Source organism: Oncorhynchus tshawytscha, linkage group LG01 (genome assembly GCF_018296145.1).
Source record: "Oncorhynchus tshawytscha isolate Ot180627B linkage group LG01, Otsh_v2.0, whole genome shotgun sequence".
Taxonomy (NCBI): domain Eukaryota; kingdom Metazoa; phylum Chordata; class Actinopteri; order Salmoniformes; family Salmonidae; genus Oncorhynchus; species Oncorhynchus tshawytscha.
This window is the reverse complement of record NC_056429.1, coordinates 26,351,690-26,376,715: the sequence shown is the minus strand read 5'-3', so window position 1 is coordinate 26,376,715 and position 25,026 is coordinate 26,351,690. Positions and strand designations below refer to the sequence as shown.

Genomic DNA, 25,026 nt, shown 5'->3' with positions numbered 1-25,026 from the left:
GTAAAAGTTTAGTTCTGTATCTTGCGTTTTGAAAATGCATTGCGTTTTTGTCTGTAATGACAGGCTACATTTGCGCAACGATTGTGCGTGTATGTACGTGCGCGGGGATCGCAAGCTTCGAACCACTGTTTTTTGGGGGTCGCGGGTCAAAAAGTTTGACAACCGCTGACTTACGACTTCTCTTAAATCTTTAATGAAAAGTGATCCCTGGTGTATAGGCTACTGTGTTGACTCTCATCAAATGGGCAAGAGGCTCTCCTCTCTTAGCACCTTTCAATCTAAAACTGTGTTACTTTGGCTAGGCTATTTGCTGATTTGGGTATCAAGGACCATCCTGCTACGGCTTAATAATTAAAGACAAATCTGATGGCTGTAATTTAGCAAAACAAATGTTTTGCTATGATGTTGTCTGCAGAAGTAGTATGGAGAAGCAGACTTGAAGATTATAATTGATTGTCCCACTGTTTGTGGGTTAGGCTAGCCTTACACTAAAGGCTGCGTATGATGCCAATGCAGTGGTGTAAAGTACTTAAGTAATACTTTACAGTATTTTTACTTAAGTAGTTTTTTGTGGTATCTGTACTTTACTATTTATATTTGTGACAACTTTGACTTTTATCTCACTACATTCCTAAAGAAAATAATGTACTTTTTACTCCGTACATTTTCCCTGACATCCAAAAGTAGTCGTTACATGTTGAGTACTTAGCAGGACAGGAAAATGGTCCAATTCACGTACTTATCAAGAGAACATATGGGCTGCGTTTCATACTCAAAGTAGACAGCCCTCGTCCCTAAACCCTCAGCCCTATGCCCTTGGGGAATCTCCGCGGCCATATTTGTTGTCGGTCCAAGTGATTAGCATAGCAAGGGAAGTTTGCAACGTAGGTCCCTCAGCCCTCGTTTTTTAATGGAGTTTGCGAGTGTACAATTATGTTCACTTTGGGGCCTGAAACACCCCATAATTCAATTCGCGAAGATTGTACATCCGCTAAGAAATGTCTGCCAAAACTTAAAACCTAAATGTCAATATGGAGTCAACATACAAGTGTAAGTAAAAACGAATGTAAATAAGTTAGAAATTGTGCTACTAATGCACAAACACGTCTTATAAAAGTAATTATGTTTTTGTTTGGTTAGCTTTTGGAAATAGTAGAAATAAAACATTTTCCTTCTTCAGAAGTAGCTAGGCAGGCTAACTTTAGTTAGCTAATTAATAGTAGCCGTATATTAATAATTATATAGTTAATATAAGTAGACATGCAATCCCATGCCCTGCAAGTTTATACTCGTCAGACGTCATAAGAAGTGTCCACTTAATTTGAGGGCTGAGGGGACAGGGTGTGTATTTAGTGTTTGGAATTCAGCCATGGTCATCCCTACTGCCTCTGATCTGGCAGACTCACTAAACACAAATGTAAATGATGTCTGAGTGTTGGAGTGTACCCCTGGCTATCTGTACATTTTAATAACAAGAAAATGGTGCCGTCCACTTTGCTTAATATAAGGAATTTGAAATGATTCATACTTTTCCTTTTGGTACTTAAGTATATTTAGATACCAAATACTTTGACTTTTACTCAAGTAGTTTACTGGGTGACTTTCACTTTTACTTGAGTAACTTTCTATTAAGGTATCTGTACTTTTACTCAAGTATGAATTGGGTACTTTTTCCACCACTGTGCCAATGATCCATCGCATTTGTTTTCTAATGTGTATTCATTGATTTTAATCAGCATCTCTTTTCTTCTTTGTCCTCAGACTGAAAAGGGATTACTGTCAGTTATCTGAATGACACTCGGGCACATGGTAAGCACACTAACCTCCCTCTATAAACTAGCTGATGTCTGAGGTAAATCTCTAATGTTGAGTCTTTGCGTTAACAAACATTTTCATAAATGCCTGTTTGTACTATCAAAGCTGTTGCAGGTTGTTTTATTATGAGTGAGGAATGAAGGGGGCTATTGGTGATGAACCTCGTGCCTCATAGCGAAAGGCAGACTTGTTGCACCCACACAATGATCACTGTAACTTTAGGTCATTAGTGAGCTAAATGTGCTGCTTGAAAAACCTGCCTCTAAATGCTGTAGATTAAAGGGAAACTCCACTCAAACACTATCTTTTGGTATTTATTCCATTAGTCCACTGTTGATACAACATTTTGCATGCCAGCAGTCAAGTTTTCAAGATATTGAACTTTTAAGAAGGAAAGTGTCACCGGTTACATCATCTTGATGATGCAACTAATTAAAGAAAATACCCAATATATATTTTTTGTGGATTTTCCCTTTAAAGCAGTGCTGCTTATAAAATATATAATCTACTAGATTGGAACCACACTATCAGGAGTTTAGTTTAGAAAGTGATAGGCTGCTATCCTATTATTGGCTTTTTGTCATAGCCATCAAGTAGTGATTGGGGAAAAATCAAAAGTTACATATCGCAATATTATTTTGGGACAATAATATATCGATATTTGACTCCAAGTATAGAATTATTACTTTTTTGCTACTGTGGATAGCATTAGATAGCGCTAGTTTGCTGTACGTCTAAAGATCAATTTAGCCTCAAGTAAATAATGAAACATGTTCAATTTGGTTTAAATAATGCAAAAACAAAGTGTTGGAGAAGAAAGTAAAAGTGCAATATGTGCTATGTAAGAAAGCTAACGTTTCAGTTCCTTGCTCAGAACATGAGAACATATGAAAGCTGGTGGTTCCTTTTAACATGAGTCTTCAATATTCCCAGGTAAGAAGTTTTAGGTTGTAGTTATTATAGGAATTATAGGACTATTTCCCTCTATACCATTTGTATTCCATTAACCTTTGACTATTGGATGTTCTTATAGGCACATTAGTATTGCCAGTGAAACAGTATAGCTTCAGTCCCTCTAGTTAGCGCGCACTAACTAGCTGACCATTTCACTTCGGTTACACCAGCCTCATCACAGGAGTTGATAGGCTTGAAGTCATAAACAGCGCAATGCTTGACGCACAACGTTTGAATGAATGTTTACGTGTCTGCTTCGGCCTACCACCACTCAGTCAGATGCTTGTATGCTCAGTCAGATTATATGCAACGCAGGACACGCTAGATAATATCTAGTAATATCATCAACCATGTGTAGTTAACTAGTGATTATGATTGATTGTTTTTTATAAGATAAGTTTAATGCTAGCTAGCAACTTACCTTGGCTTACTGCATTCGCGTAACAGGCAGTCTCCTTGTGGAGTGCAACGAGAGAGAGGCAGGTCGTTATTGCGTTGGACTAGTTACCTGTAAGGTTGCAAGATTAGATCCCCGAGCTGACAAGGTGAAAATCTGTCATTCTGCCCCTGAACAAGGCTGTTAACCCACCGTTCCTAGGCCGTCATTGAAAATAAGAATGTGTTCTTAACTGACTTGCCTAGTTAAATAAAGGTTAAAAAAAAGTATATATGAATGTTTTCGGCAAATCGGCGCCCAAAAATACAGATTTCTGATTGTTATGAAACCTTGAAATCGGCCTTAATTAATCTGCCATTCCGATTAATCGGTCGACCTCTAGTTGAAATCCTCAGGATGCCTGAGGATGTCCAAACAGTGGACTTTTTCAATATAAAATAAAAAATAATTTTCTGGATGGGATAAAAATATATAAACTAAAACCAGATATATGGTATGAATAAAAGATAATGGGTCTATATATATTTTTATAATCTTTGAAAATTATCATTCACCAAAATAAAGGGAGGAAGGGATAATAATAATAAAAAAATGAATCTAGCAGTATTAATTCTCATTATGTTTGAGAAAATGACCTTGCATCATTCATGGCAAAATGCATAGAATTAGGTTTAAAACTGCAACATGGAGAAATTTCTAGAATTGCAGCAAATGAGCTTAAAATGTAACAATTGCTCTATACCGCCAAGATGTGGGGGCTCAAAATTTTTCTCAGAAATTCAGCTGCGCCAACGGGGCAGCCGTGCCCATTTCCAAAGCCTCTGCCACACCCACCACCTAAGCCCCATTTTGATCCAGAAAAAACTCTGGTCTTACAATATCAGAAGTGCTTTCTCGAACATTGTCTTTGAACTACAGAAGGTTTTATCATGTAGCATTGAACAGAAAGCTTTAGGCTACATACCTCTCATGCTTTCACACTACAGGGGAAAAGGATTGTCTACTACTCTTCAGTGGTTTCTAAATGTCAACCTGAAGTCAGATGTACGTTGATATAAGTACAGTCAAGGGGAAGTGTGTGTGTGAGTTCATACCCAAAATAATGCATTTTTTTATGACAATGTTGCTGCTAGGCTTATGTGTAGATTACTATCGACCAAGTTAGACGACACAATGACATTTGCTTACTGCTGCCGTTGTCTCTTACTTTAGGGGCATCAATGAGAGGTGGATTGAATATGGGCTAAATTACAAAGGGATGGGCTGAATGTTATGTTGGGATGATCTTTTTAAAGCTTTGATTAAAGGGGAACTCATTACCATCTATGTTATTGCGTTGTTACCATTGTTTACTTACAATCTTGGGCCTGTAATGAATGCATCAAGCATGCTGCTTGCTAAACAGGTCTAACAATACTCTACTGTAAATATAGTGAAGATCGGCAAGTGTACGCCAGACAGACCTGGGAGCATGTCTCAGCATCTCTCATCATTCACATACAAAAGAGGCATTTTGTAGTGCTGCAGTATCAGTTTCCTAAAAACAGCTTAGTTTTAACCCTCCTGCTTGTCTTGCAGGTGCTGAGACTGGTGGACTGTACACTTTCAAAACATATTTGTTGTGAAAACAGACTTACTACTGTGGTAAGTAGGGTCCTACATATTAGTTTATCTATTGTGTTTTTGGCTAAATGCTGTGTAATTAATTAATTATTTTTATTGGATGTCTCTAATTCTCAGCTCTGTGAGCATAATGTGACAATCGTTATTGTAGTATAGCCTAGTTACTGGGGGAGGAAAAGCTCTCAAGGCAGCAGGCAGTCCTGCTCCGCTATGGCTCTGATGTACTGTAGTGAGTGGATAGTAGGCACAGTGAAGATAGAAAGTGCTGTAAGGTCACCAGGGTAGAGTGGAACCATTTTACTTGCATATGCGCCTAAGTATTCTGCTGTGCGACCTGACATTTTAATTTAGGAGCACCAGTGCGTCTATAAAAATTAAGCATTTTTAGCTTTATCCCAAACAATACCTACATTTCTTTGTGTGTACCCTCAGAAAGTATTCACACCCCTTGACTTTTCCCACATTTTGTTGTGTTACAGCCTGAATTTAAAATGTATTAAATGTAGATTTTTTTTGTCACTGGCCACACAATACCCCATAATTTGAAAGTGGAATTGTGTTTTTCTACATTTTTATAGATTAATTAAAAATTAAAAGATGTATTCAACCCCTTTTGTTATGGCCAGCCTAAATAAGTTCAGACATAAAAATAAGAAGTCAAATAAGGTGCATGGACTCACTCTGTGCGCAATAATGATGTTTAACATGATTTTTGAATGACAACCTCATTTCTGTACACAACACATACAATTATCTGTAAGGTCCCTCAGTTGAGCAGTGAATTTCAAACACATATTCAACCACAAGGACCAGGGAAGTTTTCCAATGCCTCGCAAAGAAGGGCACCTGTTGGTTAAAGGGTAGAAATATAAAAAGCAGACAGTGAATATCCCTTTGAGCATGGGGAAGTTATTCATTACACTTTGGGTGTTGTATCAATACACCCAGTCACTATAAAGATACAGGCATCCTTCCTAACTCAGTTGCCAAAGAGGAAGGAAACCGCTCAGGGATTTCACCACGAGGCCAATGGTGACTTCAAAACAGTTAGATTGTCTGTGATAGGAGAACACTGAGGATGGATCAACAACATTGTAGTTACTCCACAATACTAACCTAGTTGACAGAGGGAAAAGAATGAAGCCTGTACAGAATAAAAATATTCCAAAACATGTATCCTGTTTGCAACAAGGCACTGAAGTAATATTGCAACAACAAAAAATTTGCAAAGCTATTCACTTATTTTCCTGAATCAATGTATTGTATTAGATTTGCCTCAAACATTTTTATTTTTTATTTTTTTTATTTCACCTTTATTTAACCAGGTAGGCAAGTTGAGAACAAGTTCTCATTTACAATTGCGACCTGGCTAAGATAAAGCAAAGCAGTTCGACACATACAACAACACAGAGTTACATGTAACAGTATAACTTTAGACCGTCCCCTCGCCCATACCCGGGCGTGAACCAGGGACCCTCTGCACACATCAACAACAGTCACCCACGAAGCATCGTTACCCATCGCTCCACAAAAACCGCGGCCCTTGCAGAGCAAGGGGAACTACCACTTCAAGGTCTCAGAGCAAGTGACATCACTGATTGAAACGCTATTTAGCGCGCACCACCGCTAACTAAGCTAGCCGTTTCACATCCGTTACATACACATGGAGTAAATCAAAACATACAGTCAATAATACAGTAGAAACAATTCTATATACGATGTGAGCAAATGAGGTGAGATAAGGGAGGTAATATGGCCGTTTATAATACAGCCTGGAATCGAACCGGGGTCTGTAGTGACGCCTCTAGCACTGAGATGCTGTGCCTTAGACCGCTGTGCCACTCGGGAGCCCATTATAGATTTAAGTTGTCCGAATAGACAAGTAATAAAAATTCTAGCAAAAATCACAATATCAAACAATTAGGCTACTCTGATCATAATTGGATCATAATTGGATTGAAGTGTCATCTGGATGCAATGTTTAGCTCACTGTCCTCCCAATCTCTGCAGAGTGTATCGGAGTGTAATTATTGTAGGCATGCATTGACAGGCATGAGTGGTCTTTCAATCATGCAGTCGCGAGATGCGTCTTTGCGATCAAAGCGAGTCTCGCTGTGTTTGCACATTTGTTGATAATAATTGCTAATGAGTTATTTGCCCAGTTATAGCAATTTTTTGGTCAGCAATGAAAATTCTGGAAACGTCATGGTGTGTGCATCAGCTACGTGTGGGCTGTTGCCAGAGGAGAGAGGGCGAGAGAGAGACTTGCGCAGCAGGTTAAATAATTATATACAGACTAACAAGATAACTAGACAATCTACACAATATGTTTTGAATTGGCTATCTCCCTAGTTAACTATTTAGTTATTAGCATGGATTAAAGTCATTGTCATGTCCGATGGCCTAAAATAACTTTCCACAGGCACTCGTGTATAACCAGGGTGCACACTTGATGAAAACAATGCTGCATACTCCGGTTGTAAAACCGCCTCTCAAGCGCTCAAAATTGTCCAAGTTCTTCTTTATTTTTTACTGTCCATGTAGTTCTGACAAAATAAAAATAACAAAAATTGTATAACCTAATTGACAAGTAACTCCTGTGCTGTCAAGATCTCCCCTGAACACTGAATATATCTTAACCTTTACATACATAGTGAACAAAAGTTTCAACCGAATGTGTAAAGTGTTGGTCCCATGTTTGAAGTAAAAAATCCCAGAAATGTTCCAGACACACACAAAAAAGGAATTTCTCTCAACTTCTTGGCACAAATTTGTTTACATCCCTGTAGGTAAGCATATCATCTTTGCCAAGATAATCCATCCACTTGACAGGTGTAGAATATCAAGAAGCTGATTGAACAGCATGATCATTACACATGTGCACTTTGTGCTGGGAACAATAGAAGGCCACTTTAAAATGTGCACACATACCACATTTTGTCACATAACTTGAGACATATGTGGTATTGTGTTTTGGGGGAGCTTGCTATTGGCATGCTGACTGCACGAATGTCCACCAGAGCTGTTGCCAGAGAATTGTTCATAAGCCGCCTCAAACGTTGTTTTGGAATTTGGCAGTACATCCAACCGGCAAAACAACCGCAGACCAATTATAATCACACCAGCCCAGGATCTCTACATCCGGCTTCTTCACCTGCAAAATAGTCTGATGGAGTGCTGAGGTATATTTCTGTCTTTAATAAACCTTTTTTTGTGGGGAGAAAACTCATTCTGATTGGTTGGGCCTAGCTCCCCAGTGGGTGGGCCTGGCTTCCAAGAGGGTGGGCCTATGCCCCTCCCAGGTCCAACCAATGGCTGTGCCTTTGCCCAGTCATGTGAAATAGATTCGGAGAGCTACTGGGTGTGCAGGCTTTTGCTCTAGCCCTGCTTGAACATAAGCACATTGTAGAAAAAAAATCAGCTGCTCAACAGGACATTGATAAGCTGACTCTGGTGTGTTTGAGTGGGGTTCGATAAGAAGCCTGCATACCCACTAGCTTTCCAGATATTTTGTACAGTAGCCTATCAGTGCAGTATTTTACTTTGTTGGGGGTTAAGTGCCTTGCTCAAGGCCACAACGGCGGGAGATATAATACATGGGATCAGAGACCATCAGCCTTGTGAAGTGGTTCCTGACCATCATACAACATGATTTCAGTCACCTTTTTGGCCCATGGAGTTACAGACCTTTTTGTTGTTGTTGGGACAAGTGTCTGGAGCTTTCGGTCAAGTACAAATCTGACTTACTAAAAAAGTGAATGTCAAGCCCTGAATAGTGGTGACTGCATCATGTTATGGATATGCTTGTAATTGTTTAGGACTGGAGAGTTTTTCAGTATAAAATACATGGAATGGAGCTAAGCATAGGCAGAATCCTAGAGGAAATGCTTGTTGTCTGCTTTTCACCAGACACTGGGAGATTAATTCACCTTTCAGCAGGACAATAACCTAAAACACAAGGCTAAATCTACACTGGAGTTGCTTACCAAGAAGACAGTGAATGTTCCTGAGTGGCCGACTTACAGTTTTGACTTAAATCTACTGGAAAATCTTATGGCAAGACCTGAAAATGGTTGTCTAGGAATGATCAACAACCAATTTGACAGAGCTTGAATAATTTTTTTAATATAATGGGCAAATGTTATATAATGGGCACATTCCAGGTGTGGAAAGCTCTTTTTGAAGGCACTATACATTTTTCAACAAGGGTGCACATGTGCTCCTTGAAAAAAAGGTTAGTGTAGAGCCTTGGTGACTCTTGCATAACTCACTCAGGCAGATCAGGTTTCAGACCTCAGACCTCTCTGCACTGAAGTGGCAGGGATCCTCTGCAGAACAGTCTTGTGATAAGCCTAATAGCTTGGTAGCATTGAATGAAGAATATTCTCTATTTTGAGAACATTATAGATTGAATAAAAAATCTCACAGGTCTACACTGGCTATTTGTATGTTGTGGTAGTGACGACTTCTTTGCCTTTACTAAATGGACCTTGAATGTGCTCCTGACATTGGGATTTATACTAGTATACTGCCCTACCAAGCAAAAAGGCAGTAACTGCTCATAGCATGGAACTGAGAAAAATGGCTTTTATTTACCTTGGTTTCACAGTAACTTTATGCAGTTACTGCTAACATGACCCCCATTTTCTCCAAAACACAATACAATAGAGACAGGATACGTCCACATGATTAATGAACTCAGTTTCGACCAAATGAGCACTTACTGCCTTTTTGCTTGGTAGGGCAGTATATTGTTGGTCTACAATTGTTGACTTTACAATTGGAAGCAAGATGAATCGCTGTAGTTGATGAATAAGCTCTGGATCAAAAGGTGGAGAATTTTGTGATTGGGTTTATTATAGTTTGTTAGGCCTGTTGATTCACTCCCCAGTCCTATATCTGCTGTGAACAAAGTGCTACAGGCTCCATTTATTAGTATCCAATTATCAGTATGCATTTATGAGGAAGTAGCCTGTAGGCTACACATGTATGAACATTTGTATGGATAATAACCACTGTTTCCTGATGTAACAGGAAGTGTGTATTCATTAAACTTTGCAGAGCGCTAAGATAAAGTGATTAGTGAGGAGAAGATGAAAATAACATTTGCATGGCACGTTGGAGTGAATAACGTAATTTCCATGTAAAATGACCCATGAGCAACATGTGAAGTTTATAGGAACATATCAAATTTGGCTACAAATGAAAGGTAAGAGTCTCAATATTTTTGGCATATTAAGGCATAGATACATTGTTCAACCGATTTCCATACTAAAAATAAGGAATATGCAAAGGCTTTTATTTCTGGTCACACAGATGGGAAAAAGGGTCTTTAAAAACATCTAATACAGAAAGTCTTAAGGTATTAGAAATACATCAAAACACAATGTTGAATTAAAGGCACCTGCCATCCAATATCAACATTTATATTTAGTTTAGCAGGAATTTGCCTTCTGCAAGTTTAAGAAATATTGCCATTTCTCTCCCTCATCAGAAGGGAGGATTAGGGAAGTTCAAAGAAGTAACAAATAAAGGTAGACCTACCAATTAGTTATTGTTTTTACTGATTACAATTTTTTTTGAATTATTAATTGATTAAAACTTGGCAATTTGTTATCAAATCGGTAACAGCGAGTGAAAAATCAGTAGGACATTAGAATACAGAATAGTCTTTGGCGGTGTACCAATTAAACCGTATACTGGGGTATTTTGAAATATGAATGGTTTGGTTTTCAAAACTGTAAAACATTATATTATAATAAAATACACATTTGGGGAGGGGGTCTGAGGATGTGACACTGCTTAACTTTAACTAAGATGTGCCAAAATAAATTATTGCCATATCAAGGGTCTATGCATTTGGTTTGGTCACTTGCCACTTAGCTAGCAAGATAAAGCTTCTTGGTTACAGCAGAGACAATCAATCCCCTCCTGGAACAAGGTCCCTGGAAGCCAGCCGCACCAATGTGTCGGAGGGTACACCGTGCACCTGGCAACCTTGGTTAGCGCGCACTGTGCCCGGCCCGCCACAGGAGTCGCTGGTGCGCGATGAGACAAGGACATCCCTACCGACCAAGCCCTCCCTAACCCGGACGACGCTAGGCCAATTGTGCGTCGCCCCACGGACCTCCCGGTCGCGGCCGGTTACGACAGAGCCTGGGCGCGAACCCAGGGACTGTGATGGCACAGCTGGCACTGCAGTACAGCACCCTTAACCACTGCGCCACCCGGGAGGCGGTCTTGCGGTACCTGACTGCTAATTAACATTAACACGTTTCGCATCTCATGGCTTCCACGCATAGACTGAAAGCCACTGATGCAGACCTTTTGGAACATCTACGCTTTAAAAAGTCTAATAAATCCATTTTAATATAACCGACACTATCACAATAAATCCATTATTTGTTTTAGACAGGTCTAAAGAAACATGATATGAAGAAAATGTCTATTTCAGAAGAACAAAATAGCATACTCTGAGTTGTCCTTATGTTAGGCCCTGATATGGCTATTATTTTTTATTATTTTATAATATGAAGAATACAATTGAACTTAATAAAATAGAAAGGATATTTTCTCAAAACGATTACAAAGTGTGCACATGCCGCTATTCTGTGTTGAGCCGTTTACAAAGAAACTGTTCTTCGGTATGCTTAATTTAGAGTTATTTATGCAACTTCAGTTGTGATACAAACGATGGGATATATGTTTTGATTTTTAATACATTCTAAGGCTGCATGATGGGACTCTATTGATGATTTGAAAAAAGTTGCAACTTGCACACACCATCAGTCTCTCATTCAAAATTTGACAAGCGCTTGATAATTTTCTCACCAGGCCTTGAATTTCCCAGTGGCATACCCCCTAAAAAAAGAATGCCTTTTGTGGCCAAAATAAGTGGCCATTGTGCCCTTGGGCTGAATATAATAATTATAATTCCCTTCTCCCAGCTGCAGTGCTCCGAAGCACCTCTCACTCACATGGCTCTCTCAGATGTAGCCAATGCCCGTCACGTGATTGGGTCCTTCTCACAGGCATTTTGGCTAAGAAGTAGGCCACAAGTGAATGAAGACCGACACATTGTCGACGTAACTGCACGTGCCCCTCTTATCGAATGCCGAGGCGCGTATTGAAGATGTTAGAACTGTTCACATTCAGCCAACAAGATGAGTAGGCCTAACGAACAGCAAAAGCAATAGCCTATGTTTCCCATAGTACAAAAGTTGACCTATTTTATTGGTCAACTTGTCCTTCTATGCGATAAATACATTTTCCAAACATACTCTGGGACAGTTGTGGGATGCGATAGATCCCAAATTAATACAATTACTCACATCCAAAAAACCCAGTTTAAAAGCACTGTTCTCAAAAGTGATGGCAAATGCGATTATGCATGCTTTATTATAAAGGTGCATTTTTATGGTTAAATGATCTTTCCCGAACTTGAAACTTATGCGCAGCCTTTGTATGCCAGTTAGACTCTACACCGGTTATAAAGCGGATTAATGTGCTTAATTTGAAGAAGTTATTTGGCCACTTTAGTTGTGATACAAACCTTATCAAAACATGTGATGCTATGGGCTAGGCTACATGAGGTGTTCGACTAGGATTTGAAAAAGTTGGGGGGAAAAGGTATGCGCTGTTTGTTGCCTTACTGCACAAGGTGGGCATCATTCACACTTGATAATACATCATATACATTATGGGCGAATATTGTGACCCATCAGACTATTCTTAATTTGATGTTGTCTTTACATATACTAAATAATATGTTTAAAATGTGTTTTGATTTAGAATGAACCATAATCTTGCACCTGTCTCAGAACATGGGCATGGAAAAATAGCGAATGGAGGACGCTTTTCCTACAGTTAATTTTCATGCCAGCCAGGTAGGCTATACTCCTGTTGTAAAGCGAAGCAATGTGCTTAATATTAGGAAAGCTGATAGATAAATATAGTAGGTCTAGCCTATAGAAAGCTGATGGGAACCTCTTTTTAACCTGTCTGGGAACGCGGAACCCCTCGCCAACAGCCAATGAAATTGCAGTGCGCCAAATACAAATCAACAGAAATCTCATAAATCACATTTCTCAAACACACAAGTATTAGCCACCATTTTAAAGATACAATTCTCGTTAATCCAGCCACTGTGTCTGATTTAAAAAATGCTTTACAGCAAAGCTCCACAAACAATTTTGTTAGGTCTCCACCAAGTCACAGAAAAACCCAGCCATTTTCCAGCCAAAGAGAGGAGTCACAAAAAGCACAAATGGAGATAAAATGAATCACTAACCTTTGATGATCTTCATCAGATGACACTCATAGGACTTCATGTTACACAATACATGTATGTTTTGTTCGGTAAAGTTCATATTTATATCCAATAATCTCATTTTACATTGGCGTGTTACATTCAGTAGTTCCAATACATGCAGTGATTTTGCAGAGAGCCACATGGATTTACAGAAATACTCATTATAAATGTTGATGAAAATACATGTGTTATACATGGAAATATAGATCCACTTCTCCTTAATGCAACTGCTGTGTCAGAATTTTAAAAAACTTTACGGAAAAAGCACAATCTGAGTACGGCGCTCAGAACCCAAAACAGCCAAAATAAATATCCGCCATGTTGCGCAGTCAACATTAGTCAGAAATAGCATTATAAATATTCACTTACCTTTGATGATCTTCATAAGAATGCACTCCCAGGAATCCCAGTTCGACAATAAATGTTTGATTTGTTCCATATAAGTCCATCAATTATGTCCAAATAGCTTCTTTTGTTAGGGCGTTTGGTAAACAAATCCAAACGCGCGTTCAGGTCCAGTCGGACGAAAAGTTCAAAAAGTTATATTACAGGTCGTAGAAACTTGTCAAACTAAGTATATAATCAATATTTAGGATGTTTTTTTATCATAAATGTTCAATAATGTTCCAACTGGAGAATTCCATTGTCTGTAGAAAAGCAATGGAACGAGAGCTACCTCTCATGTGAAATGCGCGTGACTGAGAACGAGGCTGCTGCCAGACCTCTTAGTCAAACAGCTCTCATCCGCCCCCCCTTCACAGTAGAAGCCTGAAACAACGTTCTAAAGATGGTTGACATCTAGTGGAAGCTGTAGGAAGTGCAAAATGACCCATATCCCACTGTGTATTCGATAGGGGCTGAGTTCAAAAACATCAAACCTCAGATTTCCCACTTCCTGTTTGGATTTTTTCTCAGGTTTTTGCCTGCCATATGAATTCGGTTATACTCACAGACATCATTCAAACAGTTTTAGAAACTTCAGAGTGTTTTCTATTCAATACTAATAGTAGTATGCATATATTAGCATCTGGAACTGAGTAGGAGGCAGTTTACTCTGGGCACGCTATTCATCCAAAAGTGAAAATGCTGCCCCCTATCCCATAGAGAACATCAAAACAAAACTGTTTTCTTACCCAATCGCTTAGCCTATAGAAATGTGGTGCTCTAATGAAGTGTTTGATTAGATTTTTGATGACATCTGCATTAATGATTAGTGGGGCAATAGAGTGCTGAGTACCAGGCAGTTAACAAGTTTGGTAGACTACTAATGACCACCAGCAGCATCAGAGCTTGGAGAAGCCTAATTGACAGTCATGTGGAATTTGACTGCGGTCATGTGGAATTTGACTGCGGTCATGTGGAATTTGACTGCGGTCATGTGGAATTTGACTGCGGTCATGTGGAATTTGACTGCGGTCATGTGGAATTTGACTGCGGTCATGTGGAATTTGACTGCGGTCATGTGGAATTTGACTGCGGTCATGACTCGTGACTGCTGGTGTGATGGTAATATGGTCACCGTCGTAACAGCCCTATTCGATACAAACATTTTTGTTACTTTCGATACTTCTGCTAAACGTGTCTCATGTTTAGCAGCCGATGTCCCTCTTATAGCGCGAGCGCACTGTGCCTGCTCCACATAGCCTGGACTGGGAGTCTGGGTTGCATCATGTTAGCGCCCCACTCATGCTGCACAGAAGTAACATACTTGAATAATGCGACGCGGCATGTAGAAATGTTTAAATGGTTAATTACTGTTCGCAAAACAATGTTCATTCAGGCTAGAACACTTTGCAATGCAAGATTTGCAAACCGTAACGCAAATTATGCTGATTTCAAAGCTGGTTGCCACCAAAACTTGCTGAATTCACTTAATTGGTCTCTCGCTCACGTATCTCCCAAGGATTATCTATTGTTTCAGCGAACTGTGGCTTCCCCCCTCTTGACTGGTGAATGACGTCATTACTGCTTATAGAGACAGCGCACACTTTTATAAAATTAGCTACTTCTATGCTAATGTTGTTAATCAGTACAATCTTATAAGTCCCAAATGAAAGGGAAGCAGATTGTTTGACATCTGTAGCCCTATCAAATCATCCAAAGCAAGTTCAATAACTCAATGAATGCACACACTCCTATTGAATATGCATTAACCTGCATTATGAATAGGCCTAGGTTACTTCTTGATTTACCCAGTTTGTCAATAGAGATTTACCATTCATGTAGTTAGAGTCAAATTGATTGTATGATTGTATAATTGATTCATTAATGCATACATAAAACATTTCAAATGTAATGTTATTGAACTCAAAAGTTGCCCAACGATTGAACAGAGCAGGAGACATTCTGTGGCTTTGACTAATATGCCTTCTTTTTTTTGCCGTGGTATCTTTTTTTGTATTGAGAATCGATATGGTATCAAGTATTGTGAAACTAAACCTGGTATCGGTATTGAAGTAAAATGTATGATATTGTGACAACACTACAGTACAGTCCAGTAGAGTACAGTGTAATGTACTTTACTGTCCTGTACTGTAGTGAACTGTACTGTACTTTTCTTTACTTTACTGACCTGTACCTACTCTGCTGTGTTGTACTGAACTCTACTTTTATTTATTGTAAGGAACTTTATACTTTACTTTTCTGTACTGTACTGAACTCTACTTTGCTGTGCTGTACTCTAGTAGACAATGCTCTACTGTGCTGTACTGTGATGTCCAAACTTGTGAAGCATAGACGTCTGTGATTGGTACAGATTTGGTCTGGTCTGGACAAACCAAATTTGGTCTTGTTTGGGGGCGAAGCTCATTAAAATAATTACCAGTGTGTAGAATAATACCCAAACATCTGAAAGAGGACATTACATATTTCTACCTTTGCGTACCTATTCAGGATACAGCACCGTCGTTACACAGTTGACTGGCGGCTGACAGAACGTGTTTACATGTCGTATTGGGTTCAACATGGGGATTTGTATTTGGCTGTTTAGAAGTTCAAAATTGGAGATCGGTTTTTGATCATATTTCCAGAGGTTGCTTTGTGTGAAAACTAGGCTACCTATGGTCTGGGGAGTCCAGCAGTATCAAATGAATGTTGGCATGACAGCTGATCCAGGAAAATAATCTGGTGGAGAGATGGGACCTGTAAGATGGAAAAACAACATAATACTGACCAGTCTGTGACCAAGTCTATACAGGTCCACAATCCACTTGCATAGGTTTTAAGCTCATTCAGCGAGGTTTAGTGCCTTGGCAATGATTATCTTGCAGTTTTAATGGTTGCTGTGGTTAAGGTGAGGCGCCAGACTCCGCTTTCTAATCATTTAACAAATCACCTTCATTTTCTAAAATGTGTAATTTCTTAGGGGGGATGTGTTCCTTTGTGAACACGGGTGCTACGATTTCATTCCAGTGAAACTATAGCATGTGGACTGCATGCTAAGTTATGTTGATAGAATCAAACCTTATTTAGGCTAGGTTATTGGTGTGGAATGCACATCATTGCTGCGTGAGCTTGCATAGAATGTCTGAGGTAGGCTGCACAATACTGAATGTGTCTGAGAAAACTAGGTCAAACTCCGATGTGCATTCGCTCCACTCGGCCCTCAAGGAATGCAGACATTTCACACCTCCACATAGGAGGACGTCCCAGGATGACCCTATTTTTGTGACCTTAGAGCAAAGCTCTGTGGAGAAGCCTTGTGACGGCATTTTCTTTGATCCCAATGCTATCTGTGTGCCAGAGATTAAAATAGGCCAGCGTCTGAGTCAGTGCTCGCACCACACTAGTAGAACTCACTGACAGAGAAATGCCCTTGCCAAGACATGCGATAGCGCTTCCATTTCCAACTCGCTTTCAGTTGAGTTGTGTCAACTAGGTTTTTACATTGAAGCCATTGTTATTTGCAAGTCCTAGGCTATACCACTGTCTATTTTTAGGTCAGCATGGCAACACTTCTGCCTTTGTTTGATTTAGCCTTATTTGTTTGCTGACTTAAGCAACGTCATTGTATTTGTCTGTTTAGCCTTGCATTTATACAGACTATATGATAAATCACTGCAGCAGTGATGAATCAGTGAGTGTGTGTGTGAAAAATATGGACAAAGGAGCTTCAGCAGTGTTCACGTGAAAAATGAGTTCACACTGAGGTTATGAGTAGCTACCCAGAGAGTGGGATTGCAGCAGCTCATGTTGCTTTTGCTCATTTACCCATGTCCAAGTTAACCACAAACGCAGCAGACAGGCATGCCACTACCATCTGTCACCTACGAGCACTAGAATGCCCTCCAAATTGATTGGGGATGGCATTACCTCAATACTTTTTGATACAAACCTGCTGTAGTAGGCCCTATTTCTCTCTTAATATTGCACTTGCAAGGTCATTTTCAATACAGGTTCAAGCTGTGTTCATACATTTCCTTGAAAATATTGTCCAGCCAAGACTTGAAGACAGGACAGTGAAGGTTGTTTATAGCATGTCTGCCACAGGAGGTTGGTGGCACCTTAACTGGGGAGGATGGGCTCGTGGTAATGGCTGGAGCAATTGAGTGGAATGGTATCAAATACGTCAAACGCACGGTTTCTATGCATTTGATTCCATTCACTCCGTTCCGGCCACTATTACTATGAGCCATGCACCCCTCAGCAGCTTCCTGTGATGTCTGTACATTGGAGGAGGTTTAGCGTCATGACACGTTCATGTGACACAACATTCAGTGCAGCAAATATTTCGTGTTTTTATTACGTAAAATACATATTTAATAGGTCTAACTAGTCAGATTATCACTTTTTTTACACCCTGAAAGATAAGTTGCCTGCGACTTTGGTTCTGACTTAGTGAGTCTAGGGGAAAATGGAAATGATGCAGGTCCTACTGTGCGAACAGATGTGTGCTCTGTCAATATACTTTATAGGCTAGCCATTGACAAACACATAGCTAGAGGACTCTTATAATATATCAATAACAGAGGAAGTTAATTTAAACCCATTTGTACTAACATGTTCCCCTTAGTCACAACATTGTGAGGGATGTGTATTAAACTGTAAAAGTAGGTCAACCAAGATTAATCTTCTGTGACACTGTCTGCTAGCATGTGGCATGTACGCCTAATAATCACAACTCATTGGTAGCCCTCCTGGAATGATCAGGCAGAAGTTCCTTCAGGCTGTTAGAATTGTCAGATGGCCATACAGTAATATCTAGGGCAGGGATGGGCAACTTTGATGGGGGTGGGGGCAACAAAAATCCAAACTCATCACGAGGGCCCGCAGTGGCTCACGGGTCTGCGTACCCATATCCATACACCCCCCCCAACCCCACCTTGCGAACAAAACAGTTTAGCGGCCCTCCTCTTGACAGCGGAGAGGAGTTATAATTTCCTTCAATTCTACACATTTTGTCATTGGGCATAGAGAAAATGTTGCAGTTTAAAGAAAGTTTGTTGCAATTCTACTAAGGCTGGGAATTGCCAGAGACCTCACGAGATCACACGATGATATTATCACAAGTTGATATTATAGGTGCCGATACAATATGTATTGCGATTCGCACGACCATTTCATGGTCCAAACATATTGCTTACCATACAGTGTCTCTGCTGCAGAGGGAGCCATGAGAAAATTGTTTTGATCAGTCATGGAAATAAAAGTGCTGAAAACAAATTGCCTCTCTATTTAAAGAGATGGAGAATACGCTATGAAGGAAACATACTGTCACGTTCGTTGTACGGAGGAGACCAAAGCGCAGCGTGATTAGAATACATACTTTTTAATGAAGACGAAGAACACTTAACAAACTATACAAAACAACAAACCGACCGTGACGCTATATATAAACAGTGCAGACACAGGCAACTAGACATAGACAATAACCCACGAAATACCCAAAGATGATGGCTGCCTAAATATGGTTCCCAATCAGAGACAACGATAAACAGCTGCCTCTAATTGAGAACCAATCTAGGCAACCATAGACATACATAAACACCTAGATGGTAAACAACCCCATAAACCTACAAAACCCCTAGACAGTGAAAAAACACATACATCACCCATGTCACACCCTGACCTAACCAAAATGTATAAAGAAAACAAAGAATACTCAGGTCAGGGCGTGACGCATACTGGCATTTTGGTGCAGGTACAGCCATCTAGCGCAAAAATAATATTGCGATATTGTCAAAACGATATATTTTATAACGTCAAATAATCCCAAATATGTAATTATCAATCCCCCCATCGCTAAATTCGACACATTTTCCTGTGGAGTGAAGATTTCACGTAATTCTACTTATTTTTCCATGGGGCGGAAAGAAAAATGTGCGGTTTTACAGCAAATTTTCTGCAATTCTACCCGTTGCCATAGTGTGGAGAGACATTTTAGCTGTTTTTAATATGGTATCTGAGTGAGTGACAAAATCAATAGGGCCCCCCGGTCAATAATTCAACCATGATTACTACAAGTTTAAATAGCTGGCTTTTTACCAATCTAAAAAATGTTAGCTGACATGGGGTAATTGAGTGACTTTCAGTGATTGACATAACAGAAAAATTGCTGATGCACAACCAAGTGTTGAAATTGCACCTAGTGTATTCTACTATTCTAACTCTCAACAGTTTGGAAATTAGAACTTGATTCCACGGGCCTACAAACAGGTGGCACGGGCCTCCAGTTTCCCTGATCTAGGGGATGTTAACCGTATAGTGCCCTTTGGGATGGATGATATGGCCAGATTTTCGTATCACAATATATTTCACGGTATTGATGGTGTTTTGTTTTTATAATAAAAGTTCTAAATTTAGTAGTGCATTACCCTATGGTGGCAACAAATACATTCTGAGGGATTTCAATCGGCTTTCTCCATTTAGATTTTTTTATACTGTTCAATAAAACAGGAATAATTTTCAGCATTTTCATCAATGTATGCATTTCCTGCACTGATTTGAGATCACTTCCACTGGCACATAGGGCTGCATGATATGGGCAAAAAAATCGGGGTCTTATTTTTAACCGAATACTTGGAATTTAGATAAACACTTGGGTGCACTGTTTGAAAATGTAAATGTAATTCAAATTCTGTAGTTAGAATATTATAGTGGGCTCTTTGAATACAGTGTTTGACATGGATAAATTAAAAAGCCAGGGAGGAGTTATTGTGTCAGAGTAGGAAACAAAGTGATAGCCAGTGTTTCCAAGGGGACTCTGTAATCTTTGGCTACATTTAAATATTTTCTCTTCATGTAGCTTAGCTGTATTAGCTAGCTATGTCTGACTCAGTACTTTTATTTGCTAGCTAGCTGTTAGCATTAGCGGCTAACATGATTTATTTTTGCCACAACTTGTTAGATAAGAAAAACGAAACAAATGGTGTAATTATAGTATGCTTGTGGATTTATATTAAGAAGCAAAATGGAAAGCAGCATTGTCATCAACATCTTGTTGCATCTGCTGTATTGACCATGCAGACTGAAGAGTGAGCGGCAAGTGATCTCGTGGTCGAGCAACAACAACTGCTCTCCTTGAGTGACAAGGGGCAGGAATGGTGAGAGCGGGATAGCAACGACTCAAGTAGAGGACGTTACACACTGCGGACTGGCGTATTACATTTAACAAACCAAACATTGAAATACCATTATAGAAGGCAAAGTCAAAACCCAAACCGGTCTGCGCATCAATACCGGTATAAAGTAAAATACGGTATACCGATCAGCACTAAATGCTCTTACTGTCTGTTGCAAAACTTCTATTGCCTTGAGAGAAAGGAAAGAGGCAGATCTTTTGAGGCACACGTATGCAAGGGCTGGGTGTTGTAAGAGTAGCTAGAATTCATACAGGCCCAATAAAGTGTATCCAAAATCAATTGAAAAATATTTTCTGGTGCTCCTAACTTTAAGATGGGATCACCAGTGCTCCCAATGGAAAATGTTAATTTAGAGCCCTGCTGGTGTGAATAGGACTGAGTGGGTCACTTCAGAGAGAAGTTCATGGTTAATTAGGGAGGTTCCTGAAAAGTCCTTGCCTTAGCAATATTGCCAAACAAGTCTTTGACATGACTTATCAGCCATCTCAAGAGGACGAGAGTTAATCTGTTTTCCCAGCCAAGTGCATGTTTGTGTGTGTCTGTGAGTGTCTGCGTCTGTCTTTGTGGCTGTATGTGTACTTTTTTTAGCTCCTTTTAAAGCATTCTGAGATAAGCCTGTCTGTCTCAGTGGGGGAAACGATATAGGCTAGTGGCCAACCCTCAAAAAGGTCTTTCATTTTTTGAGATACCCCTATCCGAGGTAGAACAAAAAACAAACATGTTTTTTCACATCTCTTATGTCTCCCATTTCTGAAATGGATAGTTGTGTAAAAATATTTTACTGCAAAGTGGTTACCATAAAACTTTAATTAAACACAGTCTCAAATAGCCGTCTGTCCCTTTTAATAGCAGGGCAACGGCACACATTTCAGCAAATAAACACCTGTTTCAAATAAACACAGGGTCTAAATGAATTGTTTACGAGGTTACCATGAATTGTTTACATGGTTTGTTTGATTTGTTACATTAAATAATACAGTAATGACTTGAAAATCATCCAATTTTATAGCAGTTTCTAACAGTTGAGAACTGCTAGCTAACTGGCAAGCAAAAAACAGTCAACAACTTAAGGAGTACAGACCCCCAAAAATCGTCTGATCGCCCTCTAGTGCCAAAAGTAAGAACTGTCGAAAATGCACAGTCAGAGAAGAATAGTTATTCAGTCAAGAAAAAGTAAAACAATTCTGAAATAGAGGGATACTAAGACAAAGAAACATGACACAGTGTGTTAATGATAACACAGTGGAGGAAATGAAATGTATTAAAATGCTGGAAGTGAATGCATGAGTTAAACAATTAACTATGCAAATTTGCAAAAGCTGTGTGCATTAAGGAAATAGACACCTGGCTCAAATAGAAGCCTTTCTCTAATAAGCGCCTGTTGTGATTTAACAAATTAACGCCCGGGCTATTAAAGTTTTACGGTAAATTAATATTGTGACCCCCCCTAAACTCCAAATGTGCAGAATATGCCTGGCTGGTGGGGGGGGTGGGCCACATAAGCTCATGTAACCCAATATCTCAAGCTCTGATATTGCAAAAATGTGGAATACAAGTAGTCAGATGTCTGCACCTACATCCACAAACTAACAGCATTGGGATATCTCAATCCAACTTGGAAATATAGACCTGTAAACACAGAGCTACAATAGGTGGGAATATCAACTATGAATATGATACATTTTTATGTTTCTGGTAGCTGATAAATAGACAACTCTCCAAGACAAATTCAGTGCTGTATGGTCCAGCCTGCCCAAAATACATAGTTAAAATGTTTATGTTGTGACTATTGTAATCCAATCTGCCCTTTGGGAAAATGGTGGGCACAGACACATCTATGGCAGACAAAAGCACCCTGAGGATGGTCAAACTTAAACAACGAAGATGCTGCATGTCATTGTGTATGTTGGCTGGGGATTGACTGTGTGATAATGGCCTTTGTGCACCATGCTTGACCAACTCCACCTGCTCTGCAACATGTTTACTGTCCATCAAAGCCCAGGGATCATCTTCAAATGTTTATGTGTTAGAGGTCGACCGATTATGGTTTTTCAACACCGATACCGATTTATTGGAAGACCAAAAAAGGCAGATGCCGATTAATCGGCCAATTTAAATAAATAAATATGACAATTACAACAATACTGAATGAACACTTATTTTAACTTAATATAATACATCAATAAAATCAATTTAGCCTCAAATAAATAATGAAACATGTTCAATTTGGTTTAAATAATGCAAAAACAAAGTGTTGGAGAAGAAAGTAAAAGTGCAATATGTGCCATGTAAGAAAGCTAACGTTTAAGTTCCTTGCTCAGAACATGAGAACATATGAAAGCTGGTGGTTCCTTTTAACATGAGTCTTCAATATTCCCAGGTAAGAAGTTTTAGGTTGTAGTTATTATAGGGATTATAGGACTATTTCTCTCTATACCATTTGTATTTCATTAACCTTTGACTATTGGGTGTTCTTATAGGCACTTTAGTATTGCCAGTGTAACAGTATAGCTTCCGTCCCTCTCCTCGCTCCTCCCTGGGCTCGACCAGGAACACAACGACAACAGCCACCCTCGAAGCAGCGAGTGACGTTTGAAACGCTATTAGCGCTCACCCCGCTATATAGCTAGCCATTTCACATCGGTTACACCAGCCTAATCTCCGGAGTTGATAGGCTTGAAGTCATAAACAGTTCAATGTTTGACGCACAACGAGGAGCTGCTGGCAAAACACACTAAAGTGCTGTTTGAATGAATGCTTACGAGCCTGCTGCTGCCTACCACCGCTCAGTGAGACTGCTCTATCAAATCATAGACTTAGTTATAACATAATAACACACAGAAATATGAGCCTTAGGTCATTAATATGGTCGAATCCGGAAACTATCATCTCGAAAACAAGACGTTTATTCTTTCAGTGAAATACGGAACCGTTCCGTATTTTATCTAAGGGGTGGCATCCATTAGTCTAAATATTCCTGTTACATTGCACAACCTTCAATGTTATAATTACGTAAAATTCTGGCAAATTAGTTAGCAATGATCCAGGCGGCCCAAACTGTTGCATATACACTGACTTGCAATGAACGCAAAAGAAGTGACACAATTTCACCTGGTTAATATTGCCTGCTAGCCTGAATTTCTTTTAGCTAAATATGCAGGTTTAAAAAATATATACTTCTGTGTATTGATTTAAAAAAAGGCATTGATGTTCATGGTTAGGTACACATTGGAGCAACGATATGCACCGCATCGATTATATGCAACGCAGGACACGCTAGATAAACTAGTAATATCATAAACCATGTGTAGTTAACTAGTGATTATGATTGATTGACTGTTTTTTATAAGATAAGTTTAATGCTAGCTAGCAACTTACCATGGCTTACTGCATTCGCATAACTGGCAGTCTCCTCGTGGAGTGCAATAGAGGCAGGTGGTTAGTGCGTTGGACTAGTTAACTGTAAGGTTGCAAGATTGAATCCCCCGAGCTGACAAGGTGAAAATCTGTCCTTCTGCCCCTGAACGAGGCAGTTAACTCACTGTTCCTAGGCCGTCATTGAAAATAAGAATGTGTTCTTAACTGACTTGCCTAGTTAAGTAAAGATGTTATGTTTCCGATTGTTATGAAAACTTCAAATCGGCCCTAATTAATCGACCGTTCCGATTAATCGGTCAACCTCTAATATGAGTGTGGCGCTGTGCTACGTTCCTCGTAACGCTTCTTAGTCGTCTATGACCTACACTCGTAAGTAATCTCTAGTTTACCTGAGGTCGCCCTTACCGGTTCTGTCACTCTCCTCATCTCCTGCTGGGCCTACACCAGACCATAATCACAGCCAACCCCCCCACAGTTAATATCAGCCAGATAATTATCCTAGCCGACTTCCAAAGGAATGTGAATGAATATGTAGGACGTGCCTGCAGGATATTTGCCACATTCAACATAAACATAAGTCAATTAGGCGTTGGAAAGATCTAAGGGCAGGGGTGTTTATGACAGCCCTTTCACACTCTTCTTCACAAGCAGACAACTAGGCTTAACCAATACATTACTGAAGTATCCCCAGCATCATTCAGGCTAAGATGACATTCAAATGAGTCAATGGGTCTTGCTGGCATGCAAGCTGTATCTACTGAGTGCCTGCACCTTAATAAATACCAAACCCAACTGTTGTAGAATTGGAAATGGATCAACACACAGCCCCAATACCCCGCCAGTCATACAGGACATCCGTTAAGCTGTACAATTTGGTCAGGCTCCATAACTACATCCACCACGGGCTTCTTTCACTCCCCACCCTGTTAGGATACACTCAGGTCCTGGTCACCTCAAAGACTTTGAAT

General features: G+C 39.7%; 1 protein-coding gene across 3 annotated transcripts in view; it reads left to right on the top strand.

Moving 5' to 3' along the window:
• Positions 1-25,026, top strand: part of LOC112248409 (F-box-like/WD repeat-containing protein TBL1XR1) — a 44,061-nt gene that overhangs the window by 5,464 nt on the left and 13,571 nt on the right. For 2 of the 3 annotated variants that reach the window (XM_024417422.2, XM_024417405.2), the window contains exons 2-3: positions 1,762-1,809; positions 4,745-4,810. The gene's annotated coding sequence lies outside the window, so the exon portion shown is untranslated. The remainder of the gene's footprint in view (positions 1-1,761; positions 1,810-4,744; positions 4,811-25,026) is intronic. The other variant, XM_024417414.2, reaches the window with a different exon arrangement.